General features: G+C 42.6%; 1 long non-coding RNA gene across 1 annotated transcript; it reads right to left on the bottom strand.

The window, feature by feature from the left end:
* Positions 1–6309: 6309 nt before the first annotated feature.
* Positions 6310–7231, bottom strand: LOC113027445 (uncharacterized). Its single transcript, XR_003273058.2, has 2 exons — positions 6861–7231; positions 6310–6778 (listed from the first exon to the last, which is right to left on the bottom strand). It is a non-coding gene; the product is annotated as an uncharacterized LOC113027445 (long non-coding RNA).
* Positions 7232–22828: the final 15597 nt, after the last annotated feature.

The following is a 22828-nucleotide window of genomic DNA, read 5'->3' as shown; positions in this document are numbered from 1 at the left end:
TATTGAGTTTTACTATTCACAGTCCCATAAATGCCATTTAAAAAGTATTACATGTTATGTATAAGCATGTCTGTTAAGCAGAAAGACTTATGTGTGCATGTTTCCAACAACAGGGAATGCATGTCAATAAGTTTTGCTAACGAAGTGTTTCAAAGAAAACTGAAGGCAGACTGAGACTGTAGCAATTAGAAATATGCTTTGTAAAGATTTCAGTGTTACAGAGCTTGAAAATGGTGAATCCATGAATTTTAGACTGTGGAAAGGACTTTCACCACATCTGATGATGTGATGTGAATTGATTGAAACCAATACTGCTTAACTGTTGAGCTAAGGAGAGGCAACATTTTCTGAATCAGTGATAAACAGAGTAATTTATGCTCCTCACTGAGTAATCTAAGGACTTGCCTCTTCTGAGACCAAATTGTGTTGAGTCCCAGGTTTTTAAGCCCTAGTGGGAGTTTACCTTTAGAGGGTCATTGACCTACAATTGATCATGTGATGAGGCACATGAGCTTAGGTGTGAAAAAGGCTGTGGAGGTTTTAGGTGAAACCATTGTGAGACCTTGCCTCACCCTGTCATGGTGCTTATTTAGATCAACTGACACAAGTTGTGAGTGGGCCTCAAGGTGCCTCAAAACACTGACTGTAGTGGCAGACAGCTGGTGTTGTAAGCCACCCCCTCTGTTCAAAGATGACCTTTCACAGTGGACATAGATGACTTCTTTCACTCCTGTTTCAAACTTCTGTCAAAAATGTGAACAGTGACCTTTCACCTTTAGATACACATGTACACCTGAGTCTTGACCTCTTGAGCTGGCTCTTGTGAAACATCTTCAAGAAACTTAAACAAGTCCAGTCTCTGTAGATTACCATGACCTGGATGGCTGAGAACCTACCCACACATTTCACTAAGAAGAATAGAAACAGTCATTTTTTGATTGTTGTTGGTTGTTCTTTCTAAAACGTCTGTAAGGTACAAGGCATTCAAAACATAATTTGGCTGATTTCTTAAACTAATTACTATTCATGTTTTGCTTTACAATAGTACAAAAGGAAATGTGAGAGCTTTCAGAAATGTGATCAGCACTTCCTCATCCTCATTTTCATTTCATACACAGACTTTATGCACTTTTTGGCATTTTCCTCTTTTTTTTCCTTCTTCCTGTTCCCTACTGTATTGTTCTATGTGTTTTCTCCACCTCTCTCTTTCCTAATATATATATATATATATATATATATATATATATATATATATATATATATATATATATATATATCCTTTTCTGATTTTATCGCCCATCTTTTTTTGTTCCCGTTCTCTGTGTTTATTACACAGTACATGACAGTCTTTATGTTTTATTCCTTTTCTTCCCCCCTTCTCCTAGCTGAGAGGCTTCTCGGTCTCTGTCCTCTCCATTTATTATCGCCAGCTGAGAAAAACAGAGGAGTCTCTTGGTGCTGAGCCAGGGCAAACACTGATATCCAACCAGACGCCCCTCCCTCCTCCTTCCACTGGCAGCTGTCCATATAACTAAACGCACAATGTAACAGAAAAGACAAGCACACACACTCCCTGGAGTGTCCACTGTAGCTGTTTGACATGCTCTACTATAATTGCAGTGGTCTGTATGGTATACTATAGCCTGCAGCTGTGGACCTCTCCAAAGCTTACAGTGCAGTCAACCAGAAACAGAAACAAACTCTGAACAGGCGGAAAATAAACAGACACTTTAGTCTTTAGCTTGGCCTCTCCAGTCATTTTTCATAGGATTGCCAGATTTTTCATAGCACATAAAGGGAAGGTTTTTTTTCAGTAAATAGTTTTTGTGCCTTGTTTATTCGAGCAGAGCGCAAACATAGCAGCTGCTCGTTGCGGTAGTATCATCGCCACCATGGGCTTTCGTTATATCCTCACAGTCACACTCTTATTGGTCCTGTCATGGCTGTTTTCTTATTTTTGGATGCCTGTGTTATTTGTTATTTATTTATTTGCAATTTTCTTTGTTCCTTTTACTGTTTTGTGTTTATTCTTTACTGTATTATCTTCTTGTTTTCTTTTTCCAGAAGTGCTTTCTGGTGGACCAAAAATGCAAAAATACAGAAATAAAAAACAAAAAACAAAACTGTGAATAAATTCATATGCCGTTAATGTTTCTGAATATATTTACATCTTAATTAATTCCTCTATTATATATTCAGTAACATTTAGATAGATTATTTTCTTTTTACAATTCTTTGTGTGTTTCCTCTTCCTTGTGCAAATGAGGGTAGAAGCATTGTCACTGGGTTCCTTCACATTCCGTTTTCTCATCATTGCTCCTCTCTTATTATTGATAATCATTATTATTATTATTGATCTGTTTACTGTGGGGTTTTTTTTAGCTGAGAAGGCTAAAACACCAAAAATCCAAACTGAATAAAATGAAAATAAATAAATAACTACATTATTAAACGGTAAAACAGCTGCACCTGTACTATGCTATGCAAGCTTGAACTCCCCCTCATTCTTCATTTCTTTATATTTAACTGACAAAGAGACACACACTCTTGTGTTTTTTAAAAGGGTAAGGGCCAATTTTAAATGTTATCTTTAAGTACTTTATTATTAGCAGTCTGTCGCTAAAACATGGGAAAAAATAGATGAAAGAAAATCAGTGGCAACAGGCGCAATGGAGTAATGAATTCAAATGGAAAATTTTAACTTCAAATTGTTTTCAGGATGTAAGGAGAGAGGTGAGTGTCTACAGGTAAAACACGGTGGAGGCTCTACCACGGATTCGGCATTATTTCAGCCAGTGGTGCTGGGAATCTTGTTAAAGTTGAAAAAATTATGAATGCAGAAGAGTAAAGTCAGATTTTGATTTATCGTACAATATGATGTGGAAAGCATCTGATTGGCAATGCCTTCATTTTTTAGCATGGCAATGAGCCCAAACACACTGCCAATGCAATAAACCAAAGTCAATAGAAAACTACACAGTGGAAACACTATCAGTCATGGATGGGCCTCCACAAACTATTACGATTACTATTACTGATACTTGGTACCTTAGCACTAAGCTCTGAAACGAAGGGAAATGAGCAGACACCCCCCTTCTTCTTTCACATAAGAGACAGGGATCAATATGAGTGTCATCTTTTTATCTAAGCATCAGCAAAAAAGGGAACAAGCATATTTTCAAGCATGCCAAGTTCCTGTTTAGCAACTCTGACTTCTCCACATTTTATCTTTATACGCTGAAAAATAAGTTGATGGTGTAACATTTTGCACACACTGAAATTGTAGGCAAAATGTTATGATTTTATCTTTGTATCATAAACATTTCCTCTTTTTCAAGCCTTGGTTCTGTGGCTTTTTGCATGCTATTCACCATCTTTGTATGCTGAAAACATGGGCAACAACAATAACAACACGAAAAATATCGTCACATGAAAAAACTGTTTTTCATAGATAAAATATGTTGCAACAGGCTTTGTTGCAGAAAAAGGAACAAAACTTGTTTAGCACTTTATTCCAACAGGCTAGCTTACTGAAATAGTAATGCCAAAATGATCTTTGCTTAAAACCCAGAAAATACGCTGAGGATGTTTTGAAAACCTGCTTTTACACTAAGTGTTAGAAATACAGTAGTTACTGTAATCCTTGCTTAACTGGAGCTTCGATTACACCTGCTTGCTTCACAAACATGAATTGCCTCTCTGCTTCCAGCATGCTATGTCTATCTTCTGGATAGACACAATGCTAGTATCTTCCTTTTCATATAGGCAAAAGAGCAGACATGCTGAGAGCTTCTTCTGTTGAAGGCATCTTAGTATTCTAACCCATTCTTTGATTGAGCCCACAGTTTCTGTCACATCCTGTGCACATATGCCTCTGAAGTAAGCCTTCAGTTGTTTCCACACACACACGCACGCACGCACGCGCGCGCACGCGCGCACACACACACACACACACACACACAATGACAGCTCGTTAATGACAGGTAATAAAGGTTGCGTAAACACATCTGTTGGTGCTGAGTTACCAAAGGCCTTCTCTTCTGGCCATAAAACGGTGAGCTGTCAGACACAGTGCAGAGTGCCCATTATCATTGCTCTGAGCACAAGCACTCAATGACAATTCAGTTGTTGGTCAGCACTGCTTGATTTGTTTGCCTTTTTGTCTCTGTTGTGGCAGGTTGGTTCGAGTTTGGAGGCCCACCCTCTGTTGGCCTTTGCCATTGTTTTCTATAACTTTACGCTTTGCCGTAAAATCTTACTATGATTGTAGCACATGTGTGTATATGTGCCTGTGTGTACCCCATCTCCTCCTGAACATGTCTGAATGAAACTCTGCACGAACATATTCACACATACACTGACTATCAAAGCCTATGTTTAAAAAAGAACTGATTTAATATAAATCCAAATTCTTTTTATTTTTGTATATATTCTTTTCATTTCATCATCCCCTGCGAATGTCATGATTTCCATTTGTTTAACATGTCATGTTCAGCGTATGTCGCCTGCACATAATTTAACAGTTACCACAAGTGGAAATTTGTCCCAACGCAATGAGAATTTTAAAAAGGAGGTTTAATATAATGCATGTTTTGAAGTAAAGACCATGCTTGCTTGAGAGAATTTACATAAAGATAGTGAATTTTGAAGGGATAATTAAAGCACCACCCCATCCCACCTGCACTCATTTCAACACATTAAGCATTTGTGATGCACGAGTGAAGATCTTTTGCACATGTCTGTGTAGGTTTTCAGTTATCTAGGTCATCAACAAGTACAAGTACCTCGGGCTGTGGGTGGACAATAAACTGGACTGGTCATGCAACACAGAGCACCTGTATAAAAAAGCCCAAAGCCGACTGTACTTCCTCAGGAGGCTGAGGTCTTTTAACATCTGCAGGAAGCTCCTGAGGATGTTTTACCAGTCGGTGGTTGCTGGAGTACTTTTCTATGCTGTGGTGTGCTGGGGGAGCAGCACAGCAAAGAAGGACTCATCCAGGCTGGAGAAACTGATCAGGAGGGCTAGCTCTGTGGTCGGCATGAAGCTGGACACTCTGGTGACAGTGGCAGAGAAAAGGACATTAAAGAAACTGATGGACATTATGGACAATGCTGGGCATCCTCTGCACACGGCCATTAACAACCAGAAGAGTCTGTTCAGTGACAGGTTGCTTCTCCCAAAGACAAGAACTAACAGACTTAAAAACTCCTTTGTCCCACACGCCATCAGACTGTTTAACTCCTCCCTGGAGGGGAGAGGGAGGGGAAACAGGAGGACAAAGGAGGGGGGAACAACTAAGCTGTAGTGCCTCTTCACCTCACTGTGCAATACCTTTTGTGCAATACTTTTGTTAATAGTCAACGGTGCAATAGACTCAATACTTGAAATGTGCAATTCACTTGTATTTTTATTTTTATTGCTATTTATTCTATTTATCCCCTTCGTATATTTTATTTATATTGTCTCTGTATTTATATATATATATGTGTGTGTGTGTGTGTGTGTACTATATATATATATATATATATATATATATATATATATATATATATATATATATATATATATATATATATATATATATATATATATATATATATATATATAATATGCTATAACTCTGTAACTTCTGTCGAATTTCCCAGAGGAACCCACCCGAGGGATTAATAAAGTTCTATCTAATCTATCTAATCTAATCTAATCTAGGTCACATAAACAAAACATATTCACTAAGGTATAAAATTTTGATTGGTGCAAAAATAAAAAAATGAAAAACAAAAAGGGTTAAAACAGTACATAGCAATAACTCAACATTTACCAGGTAAGAGTGTAATAAACAATAGTAATAAATAGACAAGTATAAATGCTGTTCAGTAGTACATAATGAGCTAGTGTGGAGGAGAAGCTCTGTAATGAATGACCAACTCATTTAAGCTTTGTATGGGTATGCCAATTGGGAATAGGTGCCACCTGGCAGATAACCAGATCTGCCTTCAAACTGAACAGATGGCACTGCGTATATCATTAGTACTGCAGATGAGGTCACCAAATGAGATGAAACCGGCAGTAGCGATTAAGAAGAATCAATAACAGTGATTAAATGAGATTTTGCACAAAGGAAAGAATGCTGGAACAGAAGGGTCAAACGTGATCCCGAAGCTGTTTATTAAAACACTGGCAGGGACTCAAAGAGTGAATGCCAAAAAACTTGCAGATTAAACAGAATTAATTTGACTCAACTCATTGGTGTTGCAAATGAATACATTGATTTTATCCTCTGTACTTTAATAAGCGCTGGCGTATTCCCTTTGAAATTCAAATTGAACTCTGATGGCTACAAAGAGTCCCTTTGATGCAAAATCTGGAAATGGAGTTACATAAACAGGCCTGGGTATTCTGTCAAAAGGCTTTGCTATAGCGACTAATGCTTAAAGTCCCTTGAGGCAGACCCTAAAAATTTGACTTCCATCTGTTTGCTGTGCACACCTGCTATTTTCAGCAACACCATATTCAACATTCACAGCGTTACTGTCAGGCGCAGTGGCCCGTGGACATGGGATGGACTCAAGTGCAGATTCAAAACCGGAGGCCAGGGGTGAGGTGTAACGAAAAGAGATTTTATTTTACAATGCTCAGAGGCTAACAGAAAGTGCAGACTAGAATCAATGAACATAAACTAGATGTCTGAGGCGAGAGAAAAATACTGTGATGATAACAAGATGGCAGGGATAACTGGGTGCAGGTACTGGGCAGGGGAAACTGTGGCGGGCCAGGGCACTGAAACAGAGGACAGAGCAGTCAGGGGAATCCCACAGAGGGTTGCAAGTGAATCTAAGGATAGTACACTGAGCTGTCTTACAAGCTTGCAGGTGGGGGTTGCGTGGAGGGGGGAGGCAGGAGAGGTCCAGGTGGGTGCTGCATGCAATGCAGGGAGGCAGGCAGGAGAGAATGGCAGCTCCAAAACGGAGAGGGATTACCGGCGGCAGCAAACTGGTATCCAGGAGAGCTTGGTAGGTGGGTTTCAGAGGCTGATGAGAAAAACAGAGATACGGTTAATACACACGATTAATCACCAAGGAACGGACGTGAGGCCAAGAACTGACTAAAGTTGGCACATAATCTGGCGAAGACCAGTTGAGTGCGCCGGTCATAAATACTGCTGGTACGATTGCCATCAGGTGAGGAACAACAAAGACTCCACCCAGTGGGGAGGAGCTGATGCTGTGGAAAACCACCCAGACCACGACACTACCCCCCCATCAAGGGTCGACCTCCGGCGACCGAGCCACCCGCGGCCCGCTTCGAGCCCTGTAAAAAGCAGAAAGCAAAGCAGGATCCAAAATCAAGGAACGAGACACCCAGGACCGCTCCTCAGGCCCATAACCCTCCCAGTCCACCAAGAACTGCCGGACCCGTCCCCGCCGACGGACGTCCAGAATGCGCCGGACCGCGAAGGCAGGATGCTCATCAACGAGCCGGGTGGGAGGAGGGGGAGCGGAAGGAGGGCACAACGGACTCACGACCACCGGCTTGACCTGGGAGACGTGGAAGGTCGGGTGAATGCGCAGCGAGGAAGACAGCTTCAACCGCAGCGCAGAAGGGCTGAGGACCCGCTCCACCTCGAAGGGTCCAATGAAACGCGGGGCCAGCTTACGAGATGCCACCTTGAGGGGAACGTCCTTAGCAGACAACCACACCTTCTGCCCAGGGAGTAGGCAGGGGCTGCCCTGCGGCGACGGTCCGCGTACAGGCACTGGCGAGCAACGGACCGGCACAACGACCGACGGGTCAACCTCCACGCCCGCTGACAACGTCGGAGATGGTGTTGGACCGAGGGAACCTCGAGGTCGGCCTCCTGGTCGGGGAAGAGAGGCGACTGGCAACCTATGGAGGCCTCAAAAGGCGAGAGGCCAGTAGCAGAAGACGTAAGCGAATTGTGAGCGTATTCTGCCCACGGCAGCAATGAGGACCATGAGGCGGGGTTGGAGGCAGCGACACAACGGAGGGTGGCCTCCAGTTCCTGGTTGAGCAGTTCGGCCTGCCCATTCGTCTGTGGATGAAATCCTGAGCTCAAGCAGGGTTTTGCCTCGAGAGCGGTGCAGAACGACCTCCACACTCGCGAAATGAACTGAGGGCCCCTATCTGACACGATCTCGCAAGGTATGCCGTGGAGTCTGAAGACCTGCGCAGTCATAATCTTGGCTGTCTCCGTTGCGGTGGGGAGTTTGTTTAGGGCAATGAAGTGTGCAGCTTTGGAGAATCTATCTACTACTGTGAGAATTGTGGTTTTACCTGAGGAGACGGGAAGGCCAGTGACAAAATCCAACGCAATGTGAGACCAGGGGCGATGAGGTATAGTGAGGGGTCGTAAAAGTCCAGCTGGGCGTAGTGAGCTCGATTTGTTACGTGCGCAGACAGGACAGGCAGCTACATATTCTTTGACGTCTTTATCAATAGTCTCCCACCAGAAATACCTTTTAAGGAGTGAGCCTGTTCTCCCCCCACCCGGATGGCAAGAAAATTTGCCCTTGTGGACCCAATCGATCACCTTAGGGCGAGCCACGGTGGGGACATAACGTCGGTTCGGAGGGCCCGTGCCGGGGTCTGGCTCAGTCTCCAGCGCACGGCGGATGTCCTCCTCCACGTCCCAGGCGACAGAACCGATCCTGACTCCTGCCGGCAAGATGGTGGGTGCATCAGACGGGTCACACACAGGGTCGAACTGGCGGGACAGAGCATCCGGCTTAGTGTTGCGGGTGCCTGTTCGGTAAGAGATGGAAAAGTTAAATCGAGTAAAGAATAGGGACCATCGAGCTTGGCGCGAGTTGAGCCTTTTGGCTGTGCGTAAATAGGTTAAGTTCTTATGATCAGTCCAAATAGTGAATGGATGCTCTGCTCCCTCAAGTAAATGCCGCCATTCCTCCAGCGCTAGCTTTACAGCAAGCAACTCCCTGTCTCCAACGTCATAATTCCTCTCCGCAGGTGAGAGGCGGCGGGAGAAAAAGGCGCAGGGCTGAAGCTTAGCAGATGAACCTGAACGCTGGGACAACACCGCCCGACCCCAACGCCTGACGCGTCTACTTCCACGACGAAAGGTTTACTATGATCAGGATGGATTAAGACCGGCGCAGAGGTAAACAGTTCTTTCAACCGGGAGAAGGCGGCGTTGGCCTCTGGACTCCAATGGTAAGGAAGCTTAGAGGAAGTTAGACGAGTTAGGGGAGCGGCTACTTGACTGTAATTCCTGATGAAGCGGCGGTAGAAGTTCGCGAAGCCCAAAAACCCTTGTAAGTGTTTTCGTGAGGTAGGTAGTGGCCACTCTGCTACTGCCTTCACTTTAGCCGGATCTGTCTTCACCTGCCCCCCTGCAAGAATGTAACCCAGGAATGACACAGATGGTGCATGGAATTCGCATTTCTCGGCTTTGACCTATAATTTGTTCTCCAACAACCGCTGGAGTACGGCCCGGACATGGACTCTGTGTTCCTTGAGGTCCTTGGAAAAAATCTGGATGTCATCGAGGTAAACGAAGACAAAACGATCCAGAAAATCCCTAAGGACATCATTCACTAGGGTTTGGAAAACTGCAGGTGCATTAGTGAGGCCAAATGGCATGACTAAATACTCGAAATGTCCTAAGTGTGTGTTAAACGCAGTTTTCCACTCATCCCCCTCCCTGATTCTGACTAGGTGATATGCGTTCCTGAGATCCAGTTTGGTAAAAATGGTGGCCCCATGGAGGGGCTCAAAAGCGGAGCTGATGAGTGGTAATGGGTATTTGTTTTTAACTGTGATGTCATTAAGGGGCCGAAAGTCGATGCATGGACGGAGTGTGCCATCTTTCTTACCCACGAAGAAGAAGCCAGCACCCACGGGGGAAGTTGATGGTCTGATGAGTCCAGCCGCCAGTGAGTCTCCGATGTATTTTTCCATGGCAGCCCGTTCAGGGCGTGACAAGTTGTAGAGACGGCTGTAAGGTAACGTGGAGCCGGAAAACAAGGTAATGGCACAATCGTAAGGGCGATGGGGTGGTAGGGACAGTGCCTTATCTTTGTTAAAAACATCTGATATGTCATGATATTCGGGGGGAACCGCAGAGAGGTCAGGGGTGCAGTTCTCCTTGCTAGAGGGCTCGGTGGCCCCTGGTGGGGCAGCTGAGACGAGACAGTTGGCGTGACAATATGGGCTCCAACTCACGACCCTCTGTCCCACCCAATCCAGGTGAGGATTATGATGTCTTAGCCATGGGAAACCTAAAATTATGGGCGTGTCAGGGAATTGTGAGGTGTAAAAGATCAGTGTTTCTCTGTGGTTGCCGGAAGTGATCAAGGTAACCGGTGCAGTGCGATGAGTAATGTAAGAAAAGACCTGATCGTTTAATGCCCTAACTGGAATAGACGGATTTAACTCAAAAAGAGGGATCTGAAGCTGTTCAGCAAATCCCCTGTCGATCAAACTCTGCTCGGCCCCTGAATCAACCAGCGCTGATGAGACGTGGGCTCCCTGACCGAGTAAGAGTGTCACAGAAAGCAAAAATCGGGGCTTGGCGTTAACCCTGGTACCGCCCACCCGTACCCCCGGACCTACCGGCGGGCGGTCTCTTTTCCCTTCTTAGGGCAGGAAGAAATCAAATGCTCACCGGAGCCACAATAAAAGCAAGAACGTGAACGGCGGCGCCTCTCTCTCTCCTCCACCGTCAGCTGGTAACGCCCGATCTGCATGGTTTCGGTTCCGGTTCACCACCCCCTGTGCCAGCAATGGGAGTGGACAGCTGAACCGGAAGCGGTGGCGGGGGAGAAACGACCGGAGATGACCGCCGCAAGGACCGACGGGAACTGTAGTCCCTCTCCCACTCTCGCTCCCGCAACCTGCTGTCAATGCGAAGTGTGAGGGAAACCAACTCCTCAAAAGTAGCGGGCTCATCCCGGGAGGCCAGGTGGTCCTTCATCTCATCGTTGAGAGAGTGCAAATACACCCCATGCAGAGCCCGATCAGACCAGCCCGCCTCGGCGGCGGCGATGCGGAAATCGATCAGGAAGTCTGCAATGCTCCGCCGTCCCTGACGAAGATGCAACAGCCTCCGCGCCGAACTGCATTCAGAGGTCGGGTGAGCGAAAGTTTTCTTAAACTCTCTCAAAAAGTCATCATAATGACAAGTCGGTAACGGATGTCTAGCTAGATAAGCCTCTGCCCATGTAAGGGCGCGATTGCGCAGTTTCCCGACTAAATAAGAAATCCGCACGGTATCAGAAACAAACGAGCGGGGTGAGCGACCGAATGCTAGCTCGCACTGAAGGAGGAAACCGCTGCATCTTTGAGGTGAAAATGATCATATACTTGAAATGTGGTGTTGCAAATGCAGTTTAAAGAACTATAGTTGAACCGTGGACATTAAGTTGATTCAAGTGATTTCATTTGTGGGATTGGCAAAACAGGTCCTGCAGAAAAATGAAGCTGTTTCAGCCTTATTGAAAAACTGTTTGCAGCTTTGGGACAATACACATCTATATACACTTCCTGTCCACACTTGTTCACAACTGCTTCTCCAGTTCATGGAGATAGAGTGCTAAAGCCCATACCAAAGGCTGAAAAGCAGTGTACACCCTTGACATTCATTATAGGGCTAACACAGAGGGACACACAACCATTCGCTGCTGCAGCCAGTTCAGAAACGCCAATTAACCATACATGCATGACTTTGGACTGCGGAAAGAAGCCAGGGTACCCAAACAGAAAGGCTCCAACTGGCCAACAGATTCAAACCAGGAAACTCCTTGCTGCGTGGCCACAGCACTCACCACTGGATGGCATCTTTTTGAATGAAGTGACTAAAGTACTTGAGCATCGTTTTGCAACATTGTGATGAATGATAAAACAGATGTTTACAGTTTTCAGAGTTGTATAATTATTAATTAACAAAGAGTCACATGAGTAAGGCTTCATACAGATTAAACATTTTATTGTAACTGGATTTCTAAGATCGTGTGGTTTTTCTAGTCCCCTTCCAGCTCAGCACTCTGCTTTCTTTAACACTGGAACACTAAAGTGATTAACATTAATGCAATTAATGCAGTCACTTTAGCTAAAGAATCTGGCCACATAAAGACAATATATTCAAACCAGACTTTTATCATATAATGTTTGTCTGTCTTTTGTTCCATTCTTTGTCAAGATGATCCCACACTGCTTTAATAATGTTGAGGGCCAGGCTCAGGGGAAGTCAATCCATGACTGATAGTGTTGGATTGGATGTTTTTTCTATCCAGTTATGATTTTACTGAATTTCCAGTGTGGATGGAATCGTCGTTGTACTGGAAAATGAAGCTGTTGCCAATCAGATGCTTTCCAGATGATATTGCATGGTCAAAAGCTGACAGTACTTTTCTGCATTCATAATTCCATCAATTTGACAATATCCACAAAATTTCTGGCAGCCACAAACCATGACAGAGCCTCCACCATGTTTTACTGATGGCTTTCTAGCCAGAAGAGAAGGACCTACTTATTGTATCTCTCTGACCTTCTCCGTACATACTGACAATTTGAAACAAACATGTCAAATCTGGATTCATCACTGCAAAAGACCTGCTGCTGATGATTTTTAGTCCATTTCTTATGTAATTTGATGTACCTTGGTCTTTTCTCCTTATTTTCATTCCTAAAGACTGGCTCGTTGACAGTCAACCTTCCACTGAGACACCTTCCGATGAGACTTCAGCAAAACCATAGACGGCTACACTGTAGTGTCAGGTCCGTTGGTAGATTCCTCCTTATTTCTTCAGGGCACAAATGTTCATCTGCGGTACATAGATTTTGAGATTGCCACTTGTTCTTTTGTCCTGCTCTTGTTCTAAGGACGCACTACACATGATGCCAAGATATGCCAGGTTTTCAGCTAATAGATCTCTGGGAATCACCTTGTTGGTGTAAAAATATAATTTTTATATTACAGCAATCTGTTTTTTGTGACATACTTTGATTACCAAAAATAAAATTTAAAATGGGTTAACTTGTCTGTTATGTGCCAAACTAGTTCATCCCTTGCGTAAAGTGGCTTTCCATCCATCCATTCGCTTCCGCTTATCCTTTTTAGGGTCGCGGGGGGCACTGGAGCCTATCCCAGCTGTCATAGGGCGAAAGGCAGGGTACACCATGGACAGGTCGCCAGTCTGTCGCAGGGCTAACACACAGGGACAGACAACCATTCACACTCACTCGCACATTCACACCTAGTGGCAATTTGGATTATCCAATTAACCTATCCCCACAAGCTGCATGTCTTTGGACGGTGGGAGGAAGCCGGAGTACCCGGAGAGAACCCACGCAAACACGGGGAGAACATGCAAACTCCACACAGAAAGACCTGATGGTGGAATTGAACTCAGGACCTTCTTGCTGTGAGGCAACAGTGCTAACCACCGTGCCACAGTGCTGCCCATAAAGTGGCTTTATTATGGTTAAATCATTCAGGGTTCAGTACTAAGTGGTAGTGATTTAAACAATTATTAATTTACATATTGTTGTTTGGCAGCATACATAGATGTTTAGGGAAGCAAGTTACCTTTAAAGTGAGTGGATCTTCTAATGTCGTGACAAAGACATCGGGACACTTTAAGGCTGCAATGAAGAAGGCGAATAATGCAGACTTAAAGTTGTTAAAGATGTAAACAGTTGCGGTCTGCATTACTGATGTCTATTATTATTGATCATTCTGAAATATTTTCATTTCAATTTTAACAATAGAAAATAGAATAAAACAAGAACTTTTCCACTTGCAGCTGATGTTTATTTGCTTACAATATGACACATGTCTAATCTGAAGAGTGCCTTTCTATGTGGTAAGCTTTTGCTGCTGTACACCTCACATAATCGTATGTGTTTGCCTCTTAGTGTGAGCCTGTTCTGCTGCATCCCTCAGAATTATCATCTGGCAGTACTATAAAGTGCCTTTGGAGGAATTACAATATATCTTGTCACTTTTTTTAAATTAATGTTTTGGTAAGTTTGACAGCTCTTTGTATAAACACAGATAGACAGAGAGGGAGGGGTATAAGATTTCAGTAAATGTACAAGAAGGTACAGAGGAAAACAGAGACCATCACTCACTCCACAGGGACTATGAATTAAAAATGATATCTAAAAAAGGCGTCAAGGCCGGTGCTGGCCTTGGTTTTAATAACGTTCACACTTTAGGAAAGGACTTTGAGGGCGATACAGAGGAAGGATAGCGGGAGAAACATGGAGACAAAAAGCAGAATGAGAAAGAGCAAAAGGTAAAGAACTAAGTAAGTGGGCTTTTTCTCCTTTATTTATTCATGTGTGCAGGATTTAGTCCGGGGAAAGTACGGGGGTTTTACCTAATCATGTTCAAACTGCATTTTCTTTTCATCAGTCAGTGCTTGTCCTTCCTCAGACTGAAATGATTGAACGATCTGGGATGAACCAAAAAGTGAAAGTGAGCACACCGATGTGTCCAGGCTTGTTTTCACGCAGCCTCTCTTACTTGTTTATATCAAATTATTGAAGCAGCAGTTAGGGGCTGGGTAAGGTTTGTACAGATTGGCAAGGACTCTGAGTCAAACTTGTGATTTGGGATTCAGGGCTATGAAAATATTGACTTGGCGCCGAGACTGATAGGCAAGGCCAGACTTGTCCTTGTGCCTTTCCTGCCTGGTGACTTGATTGATAACACATTTCAGTAGCTGAATTTCTATTTTAAATTTGATTCAAAACATTTTGCTTTTACTAAATAAATAACAGGAAAATAATGAGAAAAGCTCTTGTAAATCTGTTTGTCTCACCTTTATCAAGGTATATAAAACTCACAAAAGGTGATTTAGCAAAGATTGATGTTTTAGGAGGTTTTTTTCTACTACAAGATCCTAGCTGCTGTGAACATTTGAGAAATCCCTCAAATTGCAATCAGGCTATAAACATTTGCTGTTTCTTCTATCCATTCATTCATTTTCTAATTCAGGGTTGGAGGGGGGCTGGACTCTATCCCAGCTGCTAAAGGGTGAGAGACAGGGTACACTCTGGACAGTTCACCAGTCTTTTTGTCCAGTAAGCATTGCAAGATAACATACTGAATGTCCTTCCCAGCCTAACAAACTCCTATGAACAGTGAAGGTAATCCATCACTTTCTCTGCTCCTAGTCTTTTAATGGGCAAATTCTCTATTGCAAGCAGCCCAGTATGATTCTGAGATTTCAGGTATTTCACCTGACTTCAGCTGCAGCTTTTGCTGTGTCTTTCACATTTGCCTTGACCAAGACTCGGGCAATGAACAGCTTCCTGCTGAGACATGCAACGCCCCTCTTATTGTTTCTAGCTTTGGCTGCTTCTCAGGACTTCACCACAGGCTATTGTTTTTGAGATTGTTGAAGAGAGAGAGAAGCATGTTTGCACAAAAAAGGACAAAGTCACTCAGACTGAGACACACTCGTGCGCACTTTTATACTAACCCCCCCCCCCCCAAAAAAAAAAAAAAGATATCTCAAACCGGACTATTACTTATACCACTGTCACATGGGTGCAATCGGACACACATGGGTGTAAAGAACAGGTTGCTGCATCTGACATTTGCATTCACACAAGCACCTCATCTGTTAATGAAGGTGTTGGCCTCCATCATTTTCTTGTAGACTTATTATTGACTCTCCACACTCCATCAGTTGAATTCATGCCTGCATGCTCCTTTCTTATTACATGGAAGTATTCTGGCTGCAGGTAGGTGATATACAAGAAAGCTTTCTGTAGGTAACTGATTTTTCCTTAAAAACCTGTTGAGCTGGTGACAGGTGTGGTATCATGTAGTAACACGCTGAATCAGAGTTGAACATGGTTAAACAAAAATCGACCTTTACATTTCAAACCAGTTCACACAAAGAAGTTATTTTCATTAATCTATATTTGAGCTGAGATGTATTTGAGGTTGCTGTTTTTAGATGTTAGACATTTTTTTTCTTTGTTTCTCTCTATTTTTCTTAGATTCAGGCATCTAAACTACTTGGGTTAATGTTGAAAATGATGGAAGTGGGACTGATCATTGCTAGCAACCTGGACAATGAACAACAAACCAGCCGCTTTGATCCTCATGTGTTACTTTAACCAGTTAGGTGTCACCACAACAGAATATTGTGGTAAGAAGCCATGGCCAATTCATGTATTTCCATGAAGCCAGCCTGCATGATATCACTTTGTGAAAGTAATGGTTAAGCGAACCAACTTCTCACGGCAGATGGTTGCCCCTCCCTAAGCCTGGTCCTGCCGGAGGGTTCCTTCCTGTTAAAAGGGAGTTTTATTTACCACTGCTAGTTGATCATAAGCGGCTGTCTGTTTATTGGGGACTTCTCTCATATTATTATAGAGTCTTCGCCTAACAATTTAAAGCACCTTAAGATGACTGCTATTGTGATTTGGTGCTATGTAAATAAAACTGTATTGAATTGAAGTATATTTGTTGCGAAATCCTCTTTAAAACCTTTTGTTTTCTTTCCTTTTCTATTCTAAACTTAGTTAAAGTCAGTGGTCTCACTAGTGTGTGTGCGTGTTTATTGTTCTGTGGTTGAATTTGCTTTCCCACACCCAAATCCCCTTTTTTTTCTATAAAATTCTGACTTTGCATCAGATCTTCGAGATACTGTTGTAGGATCCTTGCTACATTGCAATGACAATGCTCAACACAGTTCACAATATTAGTGTTTCAGCTTTGACCTAACCTCAAATCTAGAAATGATTCACCAGAGCTCAAAGTAAACGGACAGCATCAGAGAATTTTAGTTCTGCGGCAGAAGCAGAGGAAGTTAGTTAGGATGCTATGTGGTAGATATGCGGAAACCATTCTCACATAAAGCTCTTGTGGAAACTATAATGCACCTCTGGGACTGAGAATGATAGTCCATAGTATCAAAAAATAGCATAGAGTGTTTTGACTTCTCCACTTTCCTTTGCACATTTCTTCATATCAGGAATAGTCCTCATCATGTAGCCACCTCATGACAAGAAAATTGGTTGCAGTTTTTCTGTGTGATGATCATGTGCTACAGTTGTACTGTGAAAATAGCATGATGGTACATACAGCTGGTTTATACTCTACAGAACATGTGCAGTTTTGCACGGACTAATAGTTGGCTCTTTTGGCTCGGAGCTTGGCTCTGTTTCCAGGTTCTGTGGAATTGGCCAAAACAACGGAAAAATCATTTTGGAGGAGGAAGAGTCAAATTTCCAAGCAAGCTTCTTCTTAAACAACCACAAATATTTAAGCGGATGATTTTCTACATCAAGCTGTAGTGCATGCACACTGGGTGTGCACTCAGTCAGAAGGAATTTTTGCGCAGACAGATATTCAATATAATCTTCTGCATAAGCAAAATAAATGAGAATTTTGAAAAATACCTGGAGTTCTGCCTTTTTCTTATTAAAAAGTCGATGCCTGAGTGCAAATGTCCAAATACACAAGCGTGTGGAGCATGTAGGTCATTTAGCTTTTTTTGTGCTTAATTTCCTCATACTTTGCTGGGAAGATTTCCTTGAAGCAAAAGTGCAATTTAGTACAAATATGTTAAAGGAAATGTCCATTTTTTCATTTTGAAAATGCTGAAACAACCTGAAATGACCAAGAATGGATCTGTTGTCAAACTGAGTGTCACTGTAATCCAATATTATACGTACAGTGTTCTCAAATATACTTTTCAAGCCACAAATCCTGCCTTAGGTATCTTTAAACAACTTGTGAATACTTCTAAGTACCATCTGCAGCCTATGTGGAAAGATATATCAGAACTATTACACTGCTTAAATTTTTTGACTGCTTTCCTAAGATAAAAGATAAGATATCACAAACAGACATAAACAGGTATTAAATCAGTAAACTTGCCTTATCTGTCAGTTTCAGACACGTCTCCTGACTTAGCTGGGCTCTAACCACTTGGCTGCTGTCCACTTTAGATTATCACCCTCATAAAATGCAGCTATGGCTAATTAGTTGGGGAGGGAATCTGTGACTTGTGGAGCTTTTGGCAAAAATATATACTTGAGAAGCCACGTAGATAAAATTTATTCAGAAAATGTGCAAGCAACAAGACAAACTCACGAACGCACACACACACTCAAACACTCACATATTTACGCATACTGGGGGCCGACACATGGCGAGGACCACCCAAGAAGGAGCAGCAGCTTTGAAAATAATGAAAATTCCGCTGCAGCCTGGTGCTGCACAGCAGGGTGAGGCAGTGCTGTTCCTGCCCAAGAGACCATGGAAGGAGGCTTAGGTCACACCTCGCTGCAGAGTGAACGCAGAGTAAACGCAGAGCGCTGTAGTGATAAGGTGCTTCACTACATCCATCAGCAGAGAACCCCCCCCCCCCAAAAAAAAAAAACAACAAAAAAACAAAAAATGGTCTCTGTGAGACTTCTGTTTCTCTGAAGGTGTCAGGGTAGAAATAACAACAGATATCAATGACAGAAACTGGAGTGACCCGAGGCTAAATTACTGTGTAGGTCAGACATAATTACAAAGGTAATTAATTTGACCTTTTTCTTCTGTTGGTATTTGGTCATTTTAAAGGTACAGTCAGTCATTTTTTAAGGTTTGTTTAATAGAAAAAAATAATATTGTACTCATCTACTCATACTCATTAGTATATGATTACATCTTCCCACAAACCAATTCATTCACACAAACTACACAGGAGCGGGTGCTGGTTTGCGGAAGCCACCATGTTGTCCTGCCATCTTGAATACAGTGATATAATATCATGTTTTATGTATGCGGCTAGAGGTATTATCTAAGCTAACGCTGAGCTCGAGTAGCTTAGAAATCACTTTCTGACTACAGTCTCACATCGTGTGAGAGTTTATTTGTAAAGAGTTTTAGAAGTGTACAAGTCCAACAGGCAGCTTAATCCACTTCAAAGAAAGTTTCACTAAAACTGGCTAACAGCAGCTAACAGAGGGCCTGTCTCAATATGCGTACTTTCGCGTACTTGGATTCTCGTGTACTCGTGATACGTCATCAGTCGGAGATCAAGTACTGTTCCAATTCAAAGTACGCATCAAGCTGAGAACGCAAAAGATTTCCGGATGTGTTCTTGCTCCACCTTTTTTATCGAGCATGCATTGGTGGTGACTTGTGTGTACTTGGTACAACTAAATATTCGAGAATGCATTTTGTCCAAAACCCAAACGCGGCAACGGCAGAGAAGCGGCTAAAAACTTTTAAATATTACTCTTTCACTTTTAAGTTATTTTCAAGCGAGAATGTAGCTGTGTAAGCTTCAAATATCTGTTTGATTTATCAAGATGTCATATATTTCCAAATGTGCTCCGACGTTTTCGGAGACGTCTGAGGATCACTAGAGCAGGCGAAAACAGAGAACTCCTGGCACATCATTTTCATCCCCTGCTTAACCACCGTCACGCCTTAATTAATACGCTTTCAGTTGCTATTTTGTAGCAGCACTGCCTGAATTTCTGGTGGGTTGGGGAGGTTATTATTGTTGATGAACATTTATATATAATCACTGCAGGAAATTATAAATTGTTAGACATACAATGTCTATGCAATTATTACCAAAACAAAGATAAAACCATGCAAAATACATTGAAAATTTCAGTTTTATAACTATTATTTTATTACAGTTTACAAATGATTACAGATTTATGTAAAAAAAAAAGTCCACAATACCTTTTTCTCATGTTTTATGCTGTATATGGAAAAGCACACAATGCATGACCAATAGCCTCTTGACAGCTTGCTTTGAGAAATGAAATTTTTAAATTCCCTTGGACTAACATATCAATCATCCAGCGAGACAACAATAAGGCATGACTGAGCCAAACACTCACATATAAACACACCTAGACAAAAACAAACACACACACAGTCACACAGAGGTGATCATGAACCACCTACACGCATGCAACCACCACTGACAAAGCAGGAGATGAAGTGAAAACATGGGAAATAACAAGGTTTTCCTTTTGTAGGAACCACACAGAGCCAAAGGGCTCCATAGCTTCCTGTGACCAAAAAATTTTTCAGCCCAAAGAATGTAAACCCCTTTTCTTTACTACTGAAGTTAAAAGATGAAGCCGGAAGGGGTAGGGGTGTTATTTGGACCACACAACCCTCCAGACTGTAACATCCATCACTAAAGTCAATCCCTGCCCTCTCGCTCTCTCGTCTGTGTGAAACAAGTGAGCGTTCAAAAATGTTTCAGGCCTCGCTGACAGTCTCTAAGTTATAAAATGATCACCCAAAATCCCACCAGTGTAATAACGAATTAAGCATGCCATTGTGGCTCTATAAGCTCTCTCCTGTTCCCTTCGGCCCCCCGCCATGGTGGAGAGTCACAAATCTTCCTGAGATCCCAAACAAGTCTTAAATAGCATAATTTTGGTTTTGTAACCGACCCAAATGAAATAAGCACTACCTAGGTTATAAATCAGTAGGTCATAGGAAACTAAAGAAGGGGTTTTTGGCTGTTTTAAGAAGGGTGAAAATGGCAAGTCAGGTAAAGCTTTAACCCCACTAAGCCCTCATAGATTCCTCTTTGTGTGTAAGGTGATAAGACTTAAAAACCCAGGAAAATTAAAATGAAATCACCTGTTTAATAGCTGTCTATCCCCTAAAGATAGCTAAAGATAGCCAAATAATACCACTGACCAAAATCAAAGTCAGTGTTTGACAGAGCTGTTTGCTTTTATGTCTTGTTTGAATGGGAAAGGATCAAGACACCATTGTTTGGGCTGGAAAAAACTAGAACAGGAAAATGTGTGAGACAATACAATAAGCTTCACTTCCTACCTCAATAGGACTAATGACAAATAGGCCAAAAGTCAGAGCTATAATGTCCTGAGAGCTTCTAACAAGGAGGAATTCAAGAGAAAATATTCCTGCTGGTGGAGCAGTTTAAAAACTGGTTCACTAAACAAGAAGGAATAATGTAGCTGGATATCATGAAACAATACTACACTGGACACTAGTTTGTTATCATGTATTATAAAAAGGAGCATGAAAAAAAAAGAATGTCTGAATTTGCATTATTGGCTGAATATTTTGGATTTTTGTATGGGTTGTGCTTGATCCATCACGTTAAAGATGCCTGAATGTGGGAAACTCTTTACTAGCAAGACAGCAGTTATGCGGGTCAAGAAACATCAAGACAATTTTGTACAAAAAAAGGGGAGCGAAGTCATTGTCCACATCTATTATCACTGACAGAAATATGCTCACATACTCTACAAACTCACAGAATTAATCATCCAAGTACATATATATCTAAATTTGGTGATAAAAACTTAGCTGTAACTGCATGATGGTAAAACACCACAAAGGCTACCTGCATGCATTCTGTTTTCTTCTTCATCTAAAGGAGCACACACAGCAGCAATGGTACCCAAGGTCAATAAATTCCAGCAACTTTTAACAACAGGCAAAACAAACTGAGGATGTGAAAAACTAAACTAAACTAAAGAAACTGAAGGTTCTAGTAATAAAAGTAAAAGACATCATGTACTGACATATGAGAGGTCAGCTGCCAGGGCTCACGGTGGACTGATGAGACAAAAGTTGAAGTTTCTGGAAGGTTTGTGTCCTGTTACATCTGGCATAAAACTCACACAGCATTTCATAAAAAGTAGGGGGCATAATTTCCAGGGGGTTAGGGGGGTTATGACCCCACCAATAATCAGAACCAACCAATATAACCCCCCCCCCCCCCCCCCCAATAAAATTCTGAATATATCTTGCATAAATAGGCTGTTGTTTTTCTTTACTCATTTCAGGTATTACCAGCAAAATAGTTGTGTGGCGACCCACTAGAGGGCTCCACTCACACCCAAGGGAGGAAGGATTCTGCTGTGTTTGGGCGCAATATGCTCAGTTCATGTTTGGAGGTGAATAAAGTTGGAGTGTAAAACTGCAGCTCCTGTGTCGTGTGTCAAATGTCTCCATATTGGTGACCCTACCTTGAACACGCAGCGAACCATTGAGTTCGCCCTGGATGCGCCAGCTACCGCTGGCCCTCTGCCTCCTGCTGCAGCTTCATTTGCCGTGGCGCTCCAGTTGCCAGACTTCTGGCTCCACGACCCCTCATCTTGGTTTGTCCACGTGGAGGCTCAGTTTGCTCTCCACAGCATCTCAGCTAATGACAAGAAATTTAATCATGTGGTGGCATCGCTCGATCCGCTAGCCACCCGCCAGCTCTTGAACTCATGGAAAACATGTTGTCCGTGCTCGGTTAGGACGATGGGGGATTCCTTTTTGTCCATCTCTTTCTCAGACAACTGCCCGTCGCTGTGAGAACCGGCCTCGCCAACTCCCCGTTTCTAGCGGCATAGGAGTACCGCTTCCTGCCTGTAGAGGCGAATTGCATCCTCCTGGTCTCCCGCACGTTTGGAGTGCACCAGAGGTGTGGACTCGAGTCACATGACTTGGACTCGAGTCAGACTCGAGTCATTAATTTTATGACTTTAGACTTGACTTGAAAAAATGTTCTAAGACTTGTGACTTGACTTGGACTTTTACACCAATGACTTGGGACTTGAATTGGACTTGAACCGGTTTACTTGAAAAGACTTGATATTTTACCCCAAATATAAAATTTAACATGCATATTATATAGAGATTGAAAATGTGACGTCATTCACGGGTAGAACCGCAAAGGATTCTGGGAACTCGTGGCAATCGGTACTAGCGCACGCAGGCTTTCAATTAAAATCAGTTATACAGCGATAAAAAGAAACACAAAAATGTCAAGAAGCTGTTGTATTATTAACTGCAATAGCCGGTCGCATGACAGCCACGGGAAGCCGACGGGT

The sequence above is a fragment of the Astatotilapia calliptera genome, chromosome 7 (genome assembly GCF_964374335.1).
Source record: "Astatotilapia calliptera chromosome 7, fAstCal68.1, whole genome shotgun sequence".
Classification (NCBI taxonomy): domain Eukaryota; kingdom Metazoa; phylum Chordata; class Actinopteri; order Cichliformes; family Cichlidae; genus Astatotilapia; species Astatotilapia calliptera.
This window is presented reverse-complemented; position numbering and strand designations above follow the sequence as displayed.